This window comes from Triticum dicoccoides, chromosome 2A (assembly GCF_002162155.2).
Source record: "Triticum dicoccoides isolate Atlit2015 ecotype Zavitan chromosome 2A, WEW_v2.0, whole genome shotgun sequence".
NCBI classification, from domain to species: Eukaryota; Viridiplantae; Streptophyta; class Magnoliopsida; order Poales; family Poaceae; genus Triticum; species Triticum dicoccoides.
In genome coordinates this window covers 743,045,792-743,063,065 of record NC_041382.1, presented here as the reverse complement: position 1 = coordinate 743,063,065, position 17,274 = coordinate 743,045,792, and the positions used below count along the sequence as shown (strand labels likewise).

Here is a 17,274-nt window from a genome sequence, read left to right as displayed (position 1 = left end):
CTTGACCGCTGTCCAGTGTTCCTTGCCGGGATTGCTTTGGTACCTTCCTATCAAACTTACGGCAAGGTTTACATCAGGTCTAGTACACAGCATGGCATACATAATAGACCCTATGGCTGAGGCATAGGGGATGACACTCATCTCTTCTATATCTTCTGCCGTGGTCGGACATTGAGATGAGCTCAATTTCACATCTTGCAACACAGGCAAGAACCCCTTCTTAGACTGATCCATATTGAACTTCTTCAATATCTTATCAAGGTATGTGCTTTGTGAAAGACCTATGAGGCGTCTTGATCTATCTCTATAGATCTTGATGCCTAATATATAAGCAGCTTCTCCAAGGTCCTTCATAGAAAAACTTTTATTCAAGTTGGCCTTAATGCTGTCCAAAAGTTCTATATCATTTCCCATCAAAAGTATGTCATCTACATATAATATGAGAAGTGCTACAGAGCTCCCACTCACTTTCTTGTAAACGCAGGCTTCTCCATAAGTCTGCACAAACCCAAACGCTTTGATCATCTCATCAAAGCGAATGTTCCAACTCCGAGATGCTTGCACCAGCCCATAAATCGAGCGTTGGAGCTTGCACACCTTGTCAGCATTCTTAGGATCGACAAAATCTTCCAGCTGCATCATATACAATTCTTCCTTAAGGAAACCATTAAGGAATGTCGTTTTGACATCCATTTGCCATATCTCATAATCATAGAATGCGGCAATTGCTAACATGATTCGGACGGACTTCAGCTTCGCTACGGGTGAGAAAGTCTCATCGTAGTCAACCCCTTGAACTTGTCGATAACCCTTAGCGACAAGCCGGGCTTTATAGATGGTCACATTACCATCCGCGTCTGTCTTCTTCTTAAAGATCCATTTATTTTCTATGGCTCGCCGATCAATGGGCAAGTCAGTCAAAGTCCATACTTCATTTTCATACATGGATCCTATCTCGGATTTCATGGCTTCCAGCCATTTGTCAGAATCTGGGCCCGCCATTGCTTCTTCATAGTCCGAAGGTTCACCGTTGTCTAACAACATGATTTTCAAGACAGGGTTACCGTACCACTCTGGTGCGGAACGTGTCCTTGTGGACCTACGAAGCTCAGTAGCAAATTGATCTGAAGTTTCATGATCATCATCATCAACTTCCTCTCTAGTCGGTGCAGGCACCTCAGGAACATTTTCTTGAGCTGCGCCACTTACCGGTTCAAGAGGTAATACTTCATCAAGTTCTACCTTCCTCCCACTTATTTCTTTCGAGAGAAACTCTTTCTCTAGAAAGGACCCATTCTTGGCAACAAAGATCTTGCCTTCGGATCTGAGGTAGAAGGTATACCCAACAGTTTCTTTAGGGTATCCTATGAAGACGCATTTTTCCGACTTGGGTTCGAGCTTTTCAGGTTGAAGTTTCTTGACATAAGCATCGCATCCCCAAACTTTTAGAAACGACAGCTTAGGTTTCTTCCCAAACCATAATTCATACGGTGTCGTCTCAACGGATTTCGACGGAGCCCTATTTAAAGTGAATGCGGCAGTCTCTAAAGCATAGCCCCAAAATAATAGCGGTAAATCGGTAAGAGACATCATAGATCGCATCATATCTAATAGAGTGCGATTACGACGTTCGGACACACCATTACGCTGAGGTGTTTCAGGCGGCGTGAGTTGTGAAACTATTCCACATTTTCTTAAGTGTGTGCCAAATTCGTGACTCAAGTATTCTCCCCCATGATCTGATCGCAAGAACTTGATTTTCCTATCACGTTGATTCTCAACCTCACTCTGAAATTCCTTGAACTTTTCAAAGGTCTCAGACTTGTGTTTCATTAAATAGATATACCCATATCTACTCAAGTCATCAGTGAGGATGAGAACATAACGATAGCCACCGCGAGCCTCAACACTCATTGGACCGCACACATCAGTATGTATGATTTCCAATAAGTTGGTTGCTCGTTCCATTGTTCCTGAGAACGGAGTCTTGGTCATTTTACCCATGAGGCATGGTTCGCACGTGTCAAATGATTCGTAATCAAGAGACTCTAAAAGTCCATCTGCATGGAGCTTCTTCATGCGTTTGACACCTATGTGACCAAGGCAGCAGTGCCACAAGTATGTGGGACTATCATTATCAACCTTACATCTTTTGTTATTCACACTATGAATATGTGTAGCATTACGCTCGAGATTCATTAAGAATAAACCATTCACCATCGGAGCATGACCATAAAACATATCTCTCATATAAATATAACAACCATTATTCTCGGATTTAAATGAGTAGCCATCTCGAATTAAACGAGATCCTGATACAATGTTCATGCTCAAAGCTGGCACTAAATAACAATTATTGAGGTTTAAAACTAATCCCGTAAGTAAATGTAGAGGTAGCATGCCGACGGCGATCACATCGACCTTGGAACCATTCCCGACGCGCATCGTCACCTCGTCCTTCGCCAGTCTCCGCTTATTCCGTAGCTCCTACTTTGAGTTACAAATGTGAGCAACCGCACCTGTATCAAATACCCAGGAGTTACTACGAGTACTGGTAAGGTACACATCAATTACATGTATATCACATATACCTTTTGTGATGCCGGCCTTCTTGTCCGCTAAGTATTTGGGGCAGTTCCGCTTCCAGTGACCACTTCCCTTGCAATAAAAGCACTCAGTCTCGGGCTTGGGTCCATTCTTTGGCTTCTTCCCGGCAGCTTTCTTACCGGGCGCGGCAACTCCCTTGCCGTCCTTCTTGAAGTTCTTCTTACCCTTGCCTTTCTTGAACTTAGTGGTTTTATTCACCATCAACACTTGATGTTCCTTTTTGACTTGTACCTCTGCTGATTTCAGCATTGAATATACCTCAGGAATGGTCTTTTCCATCCCCTGCATATTGAAGTTCATCACAAAGCTCTTGTAGCTTGGTGGAAGCGACTGAATGATTCTGTCAATGACCGCGCCATCCGGGAGATTAACTCCCAGCTGAGTTAAGCGGTTATGCAACCCAGACATTGTGAGTATGTGCTCACTGACAGAACTATTTTCCTCCATCTTACAGCTGAAGAACTTGTCGAAGACTTCATATCTCTCGACCCGGGCATGAGCTTGGAAAACCATTTTCAGCTCTTCGAACATCTCATATGCTCCGTGTCGCTCAAAACGCTTTTGGAGCCCCGGTTCTAAGCTGTAAAGCATGCCGCACTGAACGAGGGAGTAATCATCAGCACGTGTCTGCCAAGCGTTCATAACGTCTTGGTTCTGTGGGACGGGTGCGTCACCTAGCGGTGCTTCTAGGACATAATCTTTCTTGGCAGCTATGAGGATGATCCTCAAGTTCCGGACCCAGTCCGTATAGTTGCTGCCATCGTCTTTCAGCTTGGTTTTCTCTAGGAACGCATTGAAGTTGAGGACAACGTTGGCCATTTGATCTACAAGACATATTGTAAAGATTTTAGACTAAGTTCATGATAATTAAGTTCATCTAATCAAATTATTCAATGAACTCCCACTCAGATAGACATCCCTCCAGTCATCTAAGTATAACATGATCCGAGTTAACTAGGCCGTGTCCGATCATCATGTGAGACGGACTAGTCAACATCGGTGAACATCTTCATGTTGATCGTATCTTCTATACGACTCATGTTCGACCTTTCGGTCTTCTGTGTTCCGAGGCCATGTCTGTACATGCTAGGCTCGTCAAGTCAACCTAAGTGTTTGCATGTGTAAATCTGTCTTACACCCGTTGTATGTGAACGTTGGAATCTATCACACCCGATCATCACGTGGTGCTTCGAAACAACGAACTGTCGCAACGGCGCACAGTTAGGGGGAACACTTTCTTGAAATTATTATGAGGGATCATCTTATTTACTACCGTCGTTCTAAGTAAACAAGATGCAAAAACATGATAAACATCACATGCAATCAAATAATAGTGACATGATATGGCCAATATCATATAGCTCCTTTGATCTCCATCTTGGGGCTCCATGATCATCTTGTCACCGGCATGACACCATGATCTCCATCATTGTGTCTCCATGAAGTTGCTCGCCAACTATTACTTCTACTACTATGGCTAACACGTTTAGCAATAAAGTAAAGTAATTTACATGGCGTTTCTCAATGACACGCAGGTCATACAAAAAATAAAGACAACTCCTATGGCTCCTTCCGGTTGTCATACTCATCGACATGCAAGTCGTGATTCCTATTACAAGAACATGATCTCATACATCACATATATATCATTCATCATTCATCACAACTTTGGCCATATCACATCACATGACACTTGCTGCAAAAACAAGTTAGACGTCCTCTAATTGTTGTTGCAAGTTTTACGTGGCTGCAATAGGGTTCTAGCAAGAACGTTTTCTTACCTACGTAAAAGCCACAACGTGATTTGTCAACTTCTATTTACCCTTCATAAGGACCCTTTTCGTCGAATCCGCTCCAACTAAAGTGGGAGAGACAGACACCCGCTAGTCACGTTATGCAACTAGTGCATGTCAGTCGGTAAAACCTGTCTCACGTAAGCGTATGTGTAAGGTCGGTCCGGGCCGCTTCATCCCACAATACCGCTGAAGCAAAATAAGACTAGTAGCGGCAAGAAAGTTGACAACATCTACGCCCACAACAAATTGTGTTCTACTCGTGCAAAGAGAACTACGCATAGACCTGGCTCATGATGCCACTGTTGGGGAACGTTGCAGAAAACAAAAAAAAATCCTACGTTTCACCAAGATCAATCTATGAAGTCAACTAGCAACGAGAGGAGAGTGCATCTACATACCCTTGTAGGTCGCAAGCAGAAGCGTTCAAGAGAACGGGGATGATGGAGTCGTACTCGCCGTGATCCAAATCACCGATGACCAAGTGCCGAACGGACGGCACCTCCGCGTTCAACACACGTACGGAGCGGATGACGTCTCCTCCTTCTTGATCCAGCAAGGGGGAAGGAAAGGTTGATGAAGATCCAGCAGCACGACGGCGTGGTGGTGGATGCAGCAATGATCGCAGCAGGGCTTCGCCGAGCTTCTGCGAGAGGGAGAGGTGTAGCAGGGGAGAGGGAGGCGCCAAGACTTGAGGTGCGGCTGCCCCTCCCTCCCCTCCCCCTTTATATAGGCCTCCTGGGGGGGCGCCGGCCCTGGAAATGGGATCTCCCAAGGGGGGCGGCGGCCAAGGGGGGTGGAGTGCCCCCCAAGGCAAGTGGAGGCGCCCCCCCCCCCCACCCTAGGGTTTCCAACCCTAGGCGCAGGGGGGGCAAGGGGGGCGCACCAGCCCACTATGGGCTGGTTCCCCTCCCCACTTCAGCCCATGGGGCCCTCCGGGATGGGTGGCCCCACCCGGTGGACCCCCGGGACCCATCCGGTGGTCCCGGTACAATACCGGTGACCCCGAATCTTTCCCGATGGCCGAAACTACACTTCCTATATATAATTCTTCACCTCCGGACCATTCCGGAACTCCTCGTGACGTCCAGGATCTCATCCGGGACTCCGAACAACTTTCGGATTACTGTATACTCATATCTCTACAACCCTAGCGTCACCGAACCTTAAGTGTGTAGACCCTACGGGTTCAGGAGACACGTAGACATGACCGAGACGGCTCTCCGGCCAATAACCAACAGCGGGATCTGGATACCCATGTTGGCTCCCACATGCTCCTCGATGATCTCATCGGATGAACCACGATGTCGAGGATTCAAGCAACCCCGTATACAATTCCCTTTGCCAATCGGTACGTTACTTGCCCGAGACTCGATCGTCGGTATCCCAATACCTTGTTCAGTCTCGTTACCGGCAAGTCAATTTACTCGTACCGTAATGCATGATCCCGTGATCAACCACTTGATCACATTGAGCTCATTATGATGATGCATTACAGAGTGGGCCCAAGAGATACCTCTCCGTCATACGGAGTGACAAATCCCAGTCTCGATTCGTACCAACCCAACAGACACTTTCGGAAACACCTGTAATGTACCTTTATAGTCACCCAGTTACGTTGTGATGTTTGGCACACCCAAAGCACTCCTACGGTATCCGGGAGTTGCACAATCTCATGGTCTAAGGAAATACTTGACATTCAGAAAAGCTACAGCAAACGAACTACACGATCTTTGAGCTAAGCTTAGGATTGGGTCTTGTCCATCACATCATTCTCCTAATGATGTGATCCCGTTATCAATGACATCCCCATGTCCATAGCCAGGAAACCATGACTATCCGTTGATCAACGAGCTAGTCAACTAGAGGCTCACTAGGGACACATTGTGGTCTATGTATTCACACATGTATTATGATTTCCGGATAATACAATTATAGCATGAATAATAGACAATTATCATGAACAAGGAAATACAATAATCATTTTATTATTGCCTCTAGGGCATATTTCCAACACTCGGTCCCTCGGTTAACCGTTGGAGTATCTAACGAAGTCCAAATGATACGAAACTTGACAGGCGGTCTACCGGTAGTAAACCAAGGCCGCTTGGCAAGTCTCGGTCCAATCCGGAAATGTTTAACCCCCACACACGAAAAGAGGTAGAAAGGACCACCGGAGGAGATAGGACCGCCGGAATGCAAAACGGACAACGGGGAAAATGCTCGGATGCATGAGACGAACACGTATGCAAATGCGATGCACATGATGACATGATATGAGATGCATGACAACGACAACAACACACGGAGACAAAAACCCGAAACCGAGGAAATAAAATAACTTAGCGCCGGAAACGGCAAGAGTTGGAGATCATATAAGGTAAGTTACATCCGGGGTGTTACAAGAAGCGATACACCTTTCAGGCAATTCTAACCTAGTTGTTGACGGGCATATTCCTGGATGGATCCCTTCATTCCAATTGAAAGTGCTATTGCTCTCTGGTTGTGACCTTGACAAGAACATTATTGCAGAACCACATATTTTACGCACACAACGTCATTCAGAGATGCTTGATTTATCCAACAATAACTTGTCTGGTAGCATGCCGAATTGGCTGTTTACAAAGGAATCAACACTTCAGTATCTAAATCTTGGAAACAACTCTCTAACTGGATCGATGTACCCAATATGGCATACCCAACCTTATCTATCCACTATCGACATAAACATGAACCAAGTCACAGGACAGCTGCCGGACAACATTGGCTCATTGTTTCCAAGATTGTCTTTTCTTAATATTTCTGGTAACAACATCGATGGGAACATACCAAAGTCGTTGTGCGCGAACATTTACATGGAATCTTTGGACATGTCGAACAACAAACTTTCTGGGGAAGTTCCAGCTTGTATTTTCACTAATTATCAATGGCTATCCACGTTGAAGGTCTCAAACAACAGGCTTGGTGGTCTAATTTTTGGTGGGATGAATAATCTGTCCAGTATGAATGAATTGTACCTGGACAGGAACAAATTTGAAGGGTTTGTCAGGTGTTCTAAAAGTCATGGATTTGCATGATAACAAGCTGTCTGGCAATCTTGATAACTCGTTATGGAACCTATCTTCTTTGGTAGTCCTGAATCTTGCTGGCAACCATATAACCGGCAAAATTCATCCACAAATCTGTGGCTTCATGGGACTTCGCTTTTTAGATCTATCAAGCAATAATCTTGCATGGTATGTGCCAAACTGTATCTTTATACAGCTCAATTTTGTTAACCTGTCTGAGAACTCATTTTCTGGCGATATCTCTTTTCCCTTTTTCAACACATCAAGTCTTATTTCTTTGGATATCAGACACAATCAGTTCACAGGCAACCTCCACTGGGTACATTGTCTTGACAACATTAGGCTACTTACGTTGGGCAGAAATAAGTTCGAAGGGTCAATTAATCCAAAAGTGTGCAAACTCATGTACTTGAGGATAATTGATTTGTCCCATAACAAGCTTTCAGGTTCATTGCCAGCATGTATTGGTGATATCTCTTTCAAAGGCGACACAGACGATCAAATGTTGGAGCCAGTCTATGGAGAGATATACAATGGCTCTTCATATGACTTACGAGGCTTCACCTTTGCCTCCAAGGGGAATCTCTACACATACGGTCGAAGTTTCTTCGCTTCAATGTCTGGCATCGACCTATCTGCAAACATGTTGCATGGAGAAATTCCTTGGGAGCTAGGGAATCTAAGCCATGTCAAATCCCTTAACCTGTCATACAATTTCTTTGTTGTCCCGATCCCGATGACCTTGAGCGGCATGGAGGAGATAGAGAGCTTGGACCTCTCCCACAATGAGCTGAGTGGACCAATACCTTGGCAGCTAACTCAGTTATCAACATTGGGGGTGTTCTCTGTGGCATACAACAACTTGTCAGGATGTATACCAAACTCTGGTCAGCTAGGCTTCGGCATGGAGAGCTACCTAGGTAACACCAACCTTCACCAGATTACACAGGGGGACATGTGTGCTGCTCCCAGTCCAGATCCTGCTGCCGGGAAAGAAGTGGAAGAGACGACCAGTGACCCAGTTCTATATGTGGTCACAGCTGCCGGCTTTGTGTTGGCGTTTTGGGCCACTATTGGATTCTCGTTTTACCATCCTTACGGAAGATCAGTAATGCTCAAGATGTAGTGCTCGAACAATTATGCAATGTAAGCACATTGGAAGTATTACAATTATGTAGTATGCACTACAGTGTTCCTATTCAAAGAAAAAAGATTGGCCTAGTTGTGTATTTTAAGTGTATGTAAGTACACATACACTGAGCTTCCTCAAAAAAAATTCTGGGTATGCAATGTAATTATATTTTGTATCAGATTCTAACTTTTTAGCACTGAGAATGTACCAGATGTACTTGAGAGAAATTAGAAATAAAGAGCGATCTTGCACTTCTCACATAAAGTCAGAAGTTAACATGTAGAATCTTAGCACATACAAAAAATGGTGGAGGTTCATGCATTCGTACTAGCAAAGTCGCCGCTTCCTTCTCTTGCTTGTTCTTGACGACCTTTTACCCTTTCCAAAATCTGATTCCATGGCCAGTGGCACCAACATACCTCCTTTGAAATCATCAGCATGTGAACTCTTCGCAATAGACTTTTGTAACTTGATGGAATATTTGAAGTCTTTTATCTGCAAGGACTATATAGGTCATGTTAACGAATGCCCCTTGTACGTGCTAAACCCACCTCCCAAAGATTATAGCTTTTACAAGAAACAGTAACGAAAAAAAATATAAGAACATCTTCTTCAACTGTGCTCTCTTCCTATGGATACAGATTCATCAAAAAAGGATACAGGAAACTTATGGTATTTTAGAACGGAATAGATATGAAAGGAGAATATTCAATCAACCTTTAAGTAAGATTGAACATCAATATGTATATAGTTCAGCAAATCATTTCAAGTATCTATGTTCATAATGTGCACCAAAAAATGCATTATTTAATTTCCTTGACATTATAGGTCTTGAATGTAGCGCAGCTGCTACCATTTTGAGGTGGAAAGATCAGAAAATATCTTTCCTCTATTCCTTTCACTGTCTGGCGCCATATATCCTGGCTCTTCGTATGTTTTTCATTCATCTACAGGGTAAGTCAAAGGACATCAGCTACACCAACAGCCAAGCTGGTTGGTGTACCTCACCATCAGCTACACCAACACTCCAGTTGTTGGTCTAATTTATGGTCTAAGTTAATTCTCGAAAAGCATGAACGCACTATATTATAAAATGGTGGGAGTAGTAAATAGGGACAGGGAGTAGCATGCTTTTCCCTTTCTAGAGCATGTTTTGTATGTATATTTCAACTAGTCAATTATAGATGCAAATGGATGTCGATCAATAGATACATGGACATACTACCTATATATAGTACTCCCTCCGTTCCTCAATATTTGTCTTTTTAGAGATTTCAAATGGACTACCACATTCGGATGTATATAGACATGTTTTAAAGTGTAGATTCACTCATTTTGCTCCGTATGTAGTCACTTATTGAAATCTCTAAAAAGACAAATATTTAGTAACAGAGGGAGTATGTTGCAAAGACCTCACAAGAATGGGCAAGGGTGCGGACTCTTAAGTTTAAGGGTTTTTATCATTTATGCCACTACTTGTGTCCCACTACTCAGTTTTGCCACTAGGAATGTGTAACACCCATAATGCGGCTATATCTCCCACGTGTCGGGGCATGACTTAGAGGCATAGCCGCATGATAGGTTTGTGGGGTAATCTTCAGTCTTCACACAGTCTCATATACTGAATAAGAAAGGGATAAAGAGTTGGCTTACAATCGCCACTTCACACAAATACAAGTTAAACATACATCATCCAGAATACAATCAAGGTCCAACTACGGAACCAAAATAAAAGAAGACAACCCCAAATGCTAGATCCTCGATCGTCCCAACTGGGCTCCACTACTGATCAACAGGAAACGAAACATAACAACGAACAAGATCTTCATCGAGCTCCCACTTGAGCTCGGTTGCGTCACCTGCACTGGTATCATCGGCACCTGCAACTGTTTGAAAGTATATGTGAGCCACGAGGACTCAGCAATCTCACACACACAAGATCAAGACTATTTAAGCTTATGGGTAGGATAGGGTAATGAGGTGGAGCTGCAGCAAGCAATAAGCATATATGGTGGCTAACATACGCAAATAAGAGCGAGAAGAGAAGCAATGCAATGGTCGAGAAGCTAGAAGTGATCAAGAAGTGATCCTGAAACTACTTACGTTCAAGCATAACACAAGACCGTGTTCACTTCCCGGACTCCGCCAGAAATAGACCATCACGGCTACACATGCAGTTGATGCATTTTAATTAAGTCAAGTGTCAAGTTCTCTACGACCGAATATTAACAAATTCCCATCTGCCACATAACCGTGGGCACGGCTTTCAAAAGTTCAAACCTTGTAGGAGTGTCCCAACTTAGCCCATCACAAGCTCTTACGGTCAACGAAGGATATTCCTTCTCCCAGGAAGAACCGATCAGGCTCGGAATCCCGGTTACAAGACATTTCGACAATGGTAAAACAAGACCATCAAAGTCGCCCGAATGTGCCGACAAATCCCGATAGGAGCTGCACATATCTCATTCTCAGGGCACACTGGATGGGCCAGACGTCGGGTTGTCATAGACCCTGGTTGCCCAGGGGACGCCGGACATCGCCCAGTTCGGACCAACACTTAGAGAATCACTGGCCCGGGGGAGTAAATAAAGATGATCCTCGGGCTCGCGAAAACCCAAGGGAAGGTTATAGGTTGTTAGGAAAATGTAAAACCAAGGTTGGGCCTTGCTGGAGAAGTTTTATTCAAAGCGAACTATCAAGGGGTTCCCATAACACCCAACTACGTAAGGAACGCAAAATCAAGGAACATAACACCGGTATGATGGAAACTAGGGCGGCAAGAGTGGAACAAAACACCAGGCATAAGGCCGAGCCTTCCACCCTTTAACAAGTATATAGATGCATTAATTAAATAAGAGATATTGTGAATCTAAGCCATGTCAAATCCCTTAACATGTCATACAATTTCTTTGTTGTCCCGATCCCGATGACCTTGAGCGGCGAAGGAGATAGAGAGCTTGGACCTCTCCCACAATGAGCTGAGTGGACCAATACCTTGGCAGCTAACTCAGTTATCAACATTGGGGGTGTTCTCTGTGGCATACAACTTGTCAGGATGTATACCAAACTCTGGTCAGCTAGGCTTCGGCATGGAGAGCTACCTAGGTAACACCAACCTTCACCAGATTACACACGGGAACATGTGTGCTGCTCCTGGTCCAGATCCTGCTGCCGGGAAAGAAGTGGAAGAGACGACCAGTGACCCAGTTCTATATGTGGTCACAGCTGCCGGTTTTGTGTTGGCATTTTGGGCCACTATTGGATTCTCGTTTTGCCATCCTTACGGAAGATCAGTAATGCTCAAGATGTAGTGCTTGAGCCATTAAACATCCGTACTACGGTCATGTAGTGCTTGAGCATTACATGTTAGATATGTATAATCCTTAAATGTAAGATCCAGAAAGCTTCCTTTTTTGGCTCTAATGTAACCTACTCTACTTTGTAACTGATTGTACTATTTCTCAAAGAGAATGTATCAGACCCTTTGCGTATGCGGCAAATAATGGAGGTTCATGCAGTCATGCTGGCAAAATCGCCGCAAATTCATTCTCTTGCTTGTTCTTGATGACCTTTCACCCTTTTCCAGGATCTGATTCTATGGCTAGTGGCACCAGCATACCTCCTTTGAGATCATCAGCATGTGAACTCTTCGCAATAGACTTTTGTAACTTGATGGAATATTTGAAGTCTTTTATCTGCATGGATTATATAGGGCATGTTAACCAATGCCCCTTGTACTGAAAACCACCCTCCCAAAGATTATAGCTTTTACAAGAAACAGTAACGAAAAATATAAGCACCTGTTCTTCCAGGTCAAGAATCATATCATCCTTCAGCTTCAACTGTGCTCTCTCCCTGTGAATGCAGATTTCATTAAAGAAGGATACAGTAAAGTTGTGGCATTTTAGAATGGAATAGATATGAAAGGAGAATATTCAAACCACCTTCAAATAAGATTGAACATGAATACATATATAGTTCAGCAAATCATTTCAAGTATCTATGTTCATAATGTGCCCCAAAAAATGCATTATTTAACTTCTTTCAAATAACACATCTTGAATGTAGCGCAGCTGCTACCATTTTCAGGTGGAAAGATCAAAACATACCTTTCCTCTATTCCCTTTACCGTCTGGTGCCATATATCCTGGCTCTTCGTGAGTTTTTCATTCATCTAATAAGGCAAAGGACATCAGTTACACCAACGGCCAAACTGGTTGTACTTTATAATGGAAAGATGTGTGATTTAAAAGGCTCACTTCAGCAACTTTCTTTTCTCCAACATTGTATTTTCAAGCTTAAGTTGCATCTCTTGAAGCTTATCATTTACAGTTTTATCCACAGCAACAGAAATGTGGCGTTCCCTTTCTTTCTTAGCGTCTGGCAAAAGAGCTTATGAACGAACAGAGGCATATAAATGGATCAGAATAGTACATAACTAATTATAACAAAATGTATCTCCAAGAAAAACTATACGAGAAGCTCTAGAACAATACAATGGATAGTAAAAAAAACAGTACTACAAAGGAAAGAGCACTGCACCTCTCGCTGAGTTTCAAGTTGGTTTGCTAAAAGACGATTGTATTCATCCACAATCTGTTAAGAGCAGGGCACATGATTTTGAGGAACAAGAATACCAAGAAGGTGTTACAGAGAATCAAAACAAAGAAACATAAAACTCTTACTGTGTCCGCTTTCTGCTAAACATAACTCCACCCATATCTGAGTCCTCGTGCATACAGTTTACGCAGTTGTCCTCGGGATATTCACACTTTGAACTGAACTTAGCATGCTTTACATCGCTTTTTGAGTGATTGAGTCGATGGACATAACTGTCACCAACATAATTCCAAACACGTTGAGTTTCCAAATCGAGAGAATAGCAGTGCTGAGTGCCTTTCCAGTGCCTGGTTGAATGCCCTTCTTTGTACCTACAAACGGCAAAACAATAAATTTAAGGTTGATTTGGGCATGATGACAAAAGCAGAACTACTCATATATTTAACCTCTGACATAGTTTTTCTTTAAATAATCATGCTAAATGCTTCAAAATAGCACAACATAGCAGAGTGACTATGGGTTCTGAACATCTGCTAAAAAAGGTCAAAAGGAAATAACTATTACTACATAAAAGATTAGTATCAGGGAGTCTGGGAGAAATAAAAGCGATGATATAGTTAAGTTTCATGTTAAATGCTTTGAAATAGCACATAGCAGTGACTACTAGTTCTGAACTTCTGATGAAAAAAGGTCAAAAGGAAATAATTATTACTACATCAAAGACATGTATCAGGTAGTCTGGGAGAAATAGAAGTGATGATATAGTTATGCTCCAATGTAGGTTTCCCTTCTTCCTAACTTCTACTGAGTGCACCAGACCACCGTACAGCATATTATGTAAAGGTGTGAAATGCTTAATCATTCCTGCCATAGTAGGACGACTACGAGTTCTGGTACACTTTCAGTCAGCCAGCGTTAGCATACCTTCCGCATCCAACAAAACCACATATCACACAGATCCAGAGGTTTTCAGAGGTCTGGCAAACAGAACATGTAGGATTTGTAGGAGCTTCAGACAGCTTCTGACAGAACTGACAAACCTGAAATTGAAACAACAATAAATAAAGGCAAACTACAATGGAACCCAATACACAGACAATTTAACGCTACACATACATGTGGTTATAGTGTTGGAAACTTGGAATGAATGTTTGTGTCTATAAAGCAGCATTTACTCGTTTGCAATTTTATGATCTAGTCAATCGAAGCGAAAGTCAATATGTATCTTGGATAATTAGATTCAAACAGCTGGCAACAACATTCAATACTTTATACCGGGTAAAAATATATCCATATGAGCACTAGACACAAGGTTTAATATTCAAGTCAATATGTATCTTAGATAATTAGATCCAAACAGTTGGTGTGAACATTCAATACTCTATACCGAGTGAAATTTATTCATATGAGCAACAGACACAAAGTTTAATATTTAACACTGCAAATACCCCTGAACCTCAGTAGGCTCCGAGTGTCCAAGAGTACAAATAAAGCCCAATGTGTGATATCAGTCACCAGATGACTGCACATTCAACATTGCTGTGGAATTCTTTCTACTTCACTAACCAGTCCTACTGAAGAATATTACAAGTAAGTGAACACATGAGAAGATTTATATAAAATGAGTAATGGCAACCCAGATGTAGTGTAAAGACAAAACAAGAAAAGATGGCTTCCATCTGAAACAAAGTGATTCCTAGTTTCCCCGTTAGCACGCAATGAAACAGTGATTAAGAAGATCCTTCCTTACCGGACAAGATGAACTGACCCACATTGAAACGCATGAACACTGGAAAGAATGGTCACAATTAGTAGCCCCAATTCCACTGATGTCTTGATCCAACCTTTCTGAATCACACAGAAAAGATAGTTAGGGAACATACTGGTCATGTAATACCTTACACTAGATACATAACTAAAGTGACAAGCAGAAAAATCTAAAAATTAAAGATGAGGAAATGGAATATTGGTAGATCTAATTAAATGGTTTCCAAACTGTAGCCAGAAAAAAAGTGGGTGTATCTGTGGATGGTTATACTTAAACAACAGAAGTGCATGCACAAACCGTTATATTTTACCCCACAGAGGCACAGACACAGTTCTGCAATTTGGTAGAAACTACATGCTTAAAAGGATGCCTCCAGAAGCTGTCTGTAAGAGAGTAACAACATGAAAATTGATTTGCCTAATATTGTGGGCTGCCCTTAAAATAAGGTAATCTGGATTTTGTGAGGGTAAAAACTCCACAGAGATGTAAATTTGATGTTTGCAGATGGTGTTTCTGACAAATAAAAGTGCCTAATCTTTTTACTAGATTATTACAACTGTGGTTTTCTCAAGCAATGCGGCCATGATCAGAAGTACACTTTGCACAAAGTTCATATCCAATGTTAACACAATACTAAGTTTGTGCGTATGCCAAAAAGGAGCTGACCTATGCCTCAGAGGTTGTAAGAAGCTCAGTGGATGATGTGTGTTGCACAGCAACTATAAACAGATCATGGCACACCTCTACCTGCACCATGGAACAGCAGGCACATTTCCCAAATTTAGCAGTAGCAATGCGCAAAATGGATAAACCAGTCAACAGCAATTTGACAATCTTACAACCTCTGAGGACGAGAACCTCCAGCCATTGAGGTCCAGGTAGAATACATCGGCACTCTTCTGATCCTCAAACTCAACAAGCACATACCGGTCCTCCACCCCATCATCGCTATGATCATGACGGCACATACAAGTGTTATGTGTGAATACTCAAATGCAATCATCAAGACTAAATGCGTCTAGAAATTCACCTGATGACACGGATCTCAGAGGCGTGCTCGACGTAGGGGCCGCAGAAACGGACGAAGTCGTCCGGCGTGACCCGGGTTGGAACGGCGAGCACCAGGAGGCGCGGCACGCGGAAAAGAGCAAATTGGTGAGAAATCAAGGCGGGATCGTTACCCGGAGTAGAGAGATGCAGGGGATCGGTGGGGCGGCGGGCCCGGAGGAGGAGGAAGAGGGTGGCGGTGGCGGCGACAGCGGAGGCATAGCATGAAGCGGGGAAGGTGGGGGAGGAGCGGTGGAGGTGGAGTACACCGCTGGTGTGGTGGATCCTAGGGTTCCGTGCGGCCGCGGCGGAGGTCACGCCGGGCAGCTCGAGAGGAGTTGTGGCGGAGGTTGTGGAGGGGAGAGGGTTGCTGGAGCGTGGGGAGATGGGATTGGATGCCGACATCGTCGGCGGTGGCGGAGCTGCTGGTGCCGACATCGTCGGCGGCGGCGTGGGAGTCGGGCAACTCGACAGACTGGATAACGAAGGCAGAACAGTGTCGATCGTGTCAGGAACTCAGCATACTTTCATCTGAAAATAATCCAATTTGTTACTGTATTTATTACTAGTTGTGTGACGAAATGTTACTGAATTTCAAAATTAACATAGTTGCACGCTATGATACCGCATCAACAACAACAAAAATAGGAAGACAAACGACAAAAATTAGCAAGACGAATTCCCATGTTATTACCCTAAAAAGCATCAACAATAAAAATCACTCCCTCCGTCCCACAATATAAGAACGTTCTAGTGTCAAAAATGCTCTTATATTATGCGACGGAGGAAGTAGAAGGCAAATTCCCATGTTAATCAAACACAAGCATTAGTAGCGCTGAACACTACAACTCCACGGAGTCGAAAGAGTGGAGCGGAGTTAATTGCTATTCAACCTGGCAGAGCGGCTAAAACCGAGCTCTGCACGACTGACCAGTGTTAAACCAGCTCGATGTGTCGTGGGAAGCCGGTACAGAGTGGAGTTTACTGCCAAACAAGTTGTCAACTCCCGATTTGTCGTGGGGAGTCAGCAACCTAGGAGCAGGGAGTGGAGTCAAGGATTCGACGGAGTGGAGGGCATCCGAACAGGCTGTTAGTCACGATGAATCCTCCATCCACTTTATCCCACACATGTCGATGGCGTGTTGATGTTGGTGTCATTGGAGTTCCATGTTGAAAGGGCAATGGCGTCAATTATGAAGGATCCACCGTTTGAAGAAGAAAATGACAATCGATCATACCTACATGTTCGCCAGAGTCAGATGAAATAACTAGATCGGTGTCATTGTTGCAGAAGCAACC

At 43.4% G+C, this 17,274-nt stretch overlaps 2 pseudogenes; one reads left to right on the top strand and one right to left on the bottom strand.

Moving 5' to 3' along the window:
- The first annotated feature begins 6,901 nt into the window (after positions 1-6,901).
- Positions 6,902-8,594, top strand: LOC119356853 (annotated as a pseudogene).
- A 3,314-nt stretch (positions 8,595-11,908) lies between these two features.
- The window catches only part of LOC119358277, an 8,928-nt pseudogene continuing 3,562 nt past the window's right edge, over positions 11,909-17,274 (bottom strand).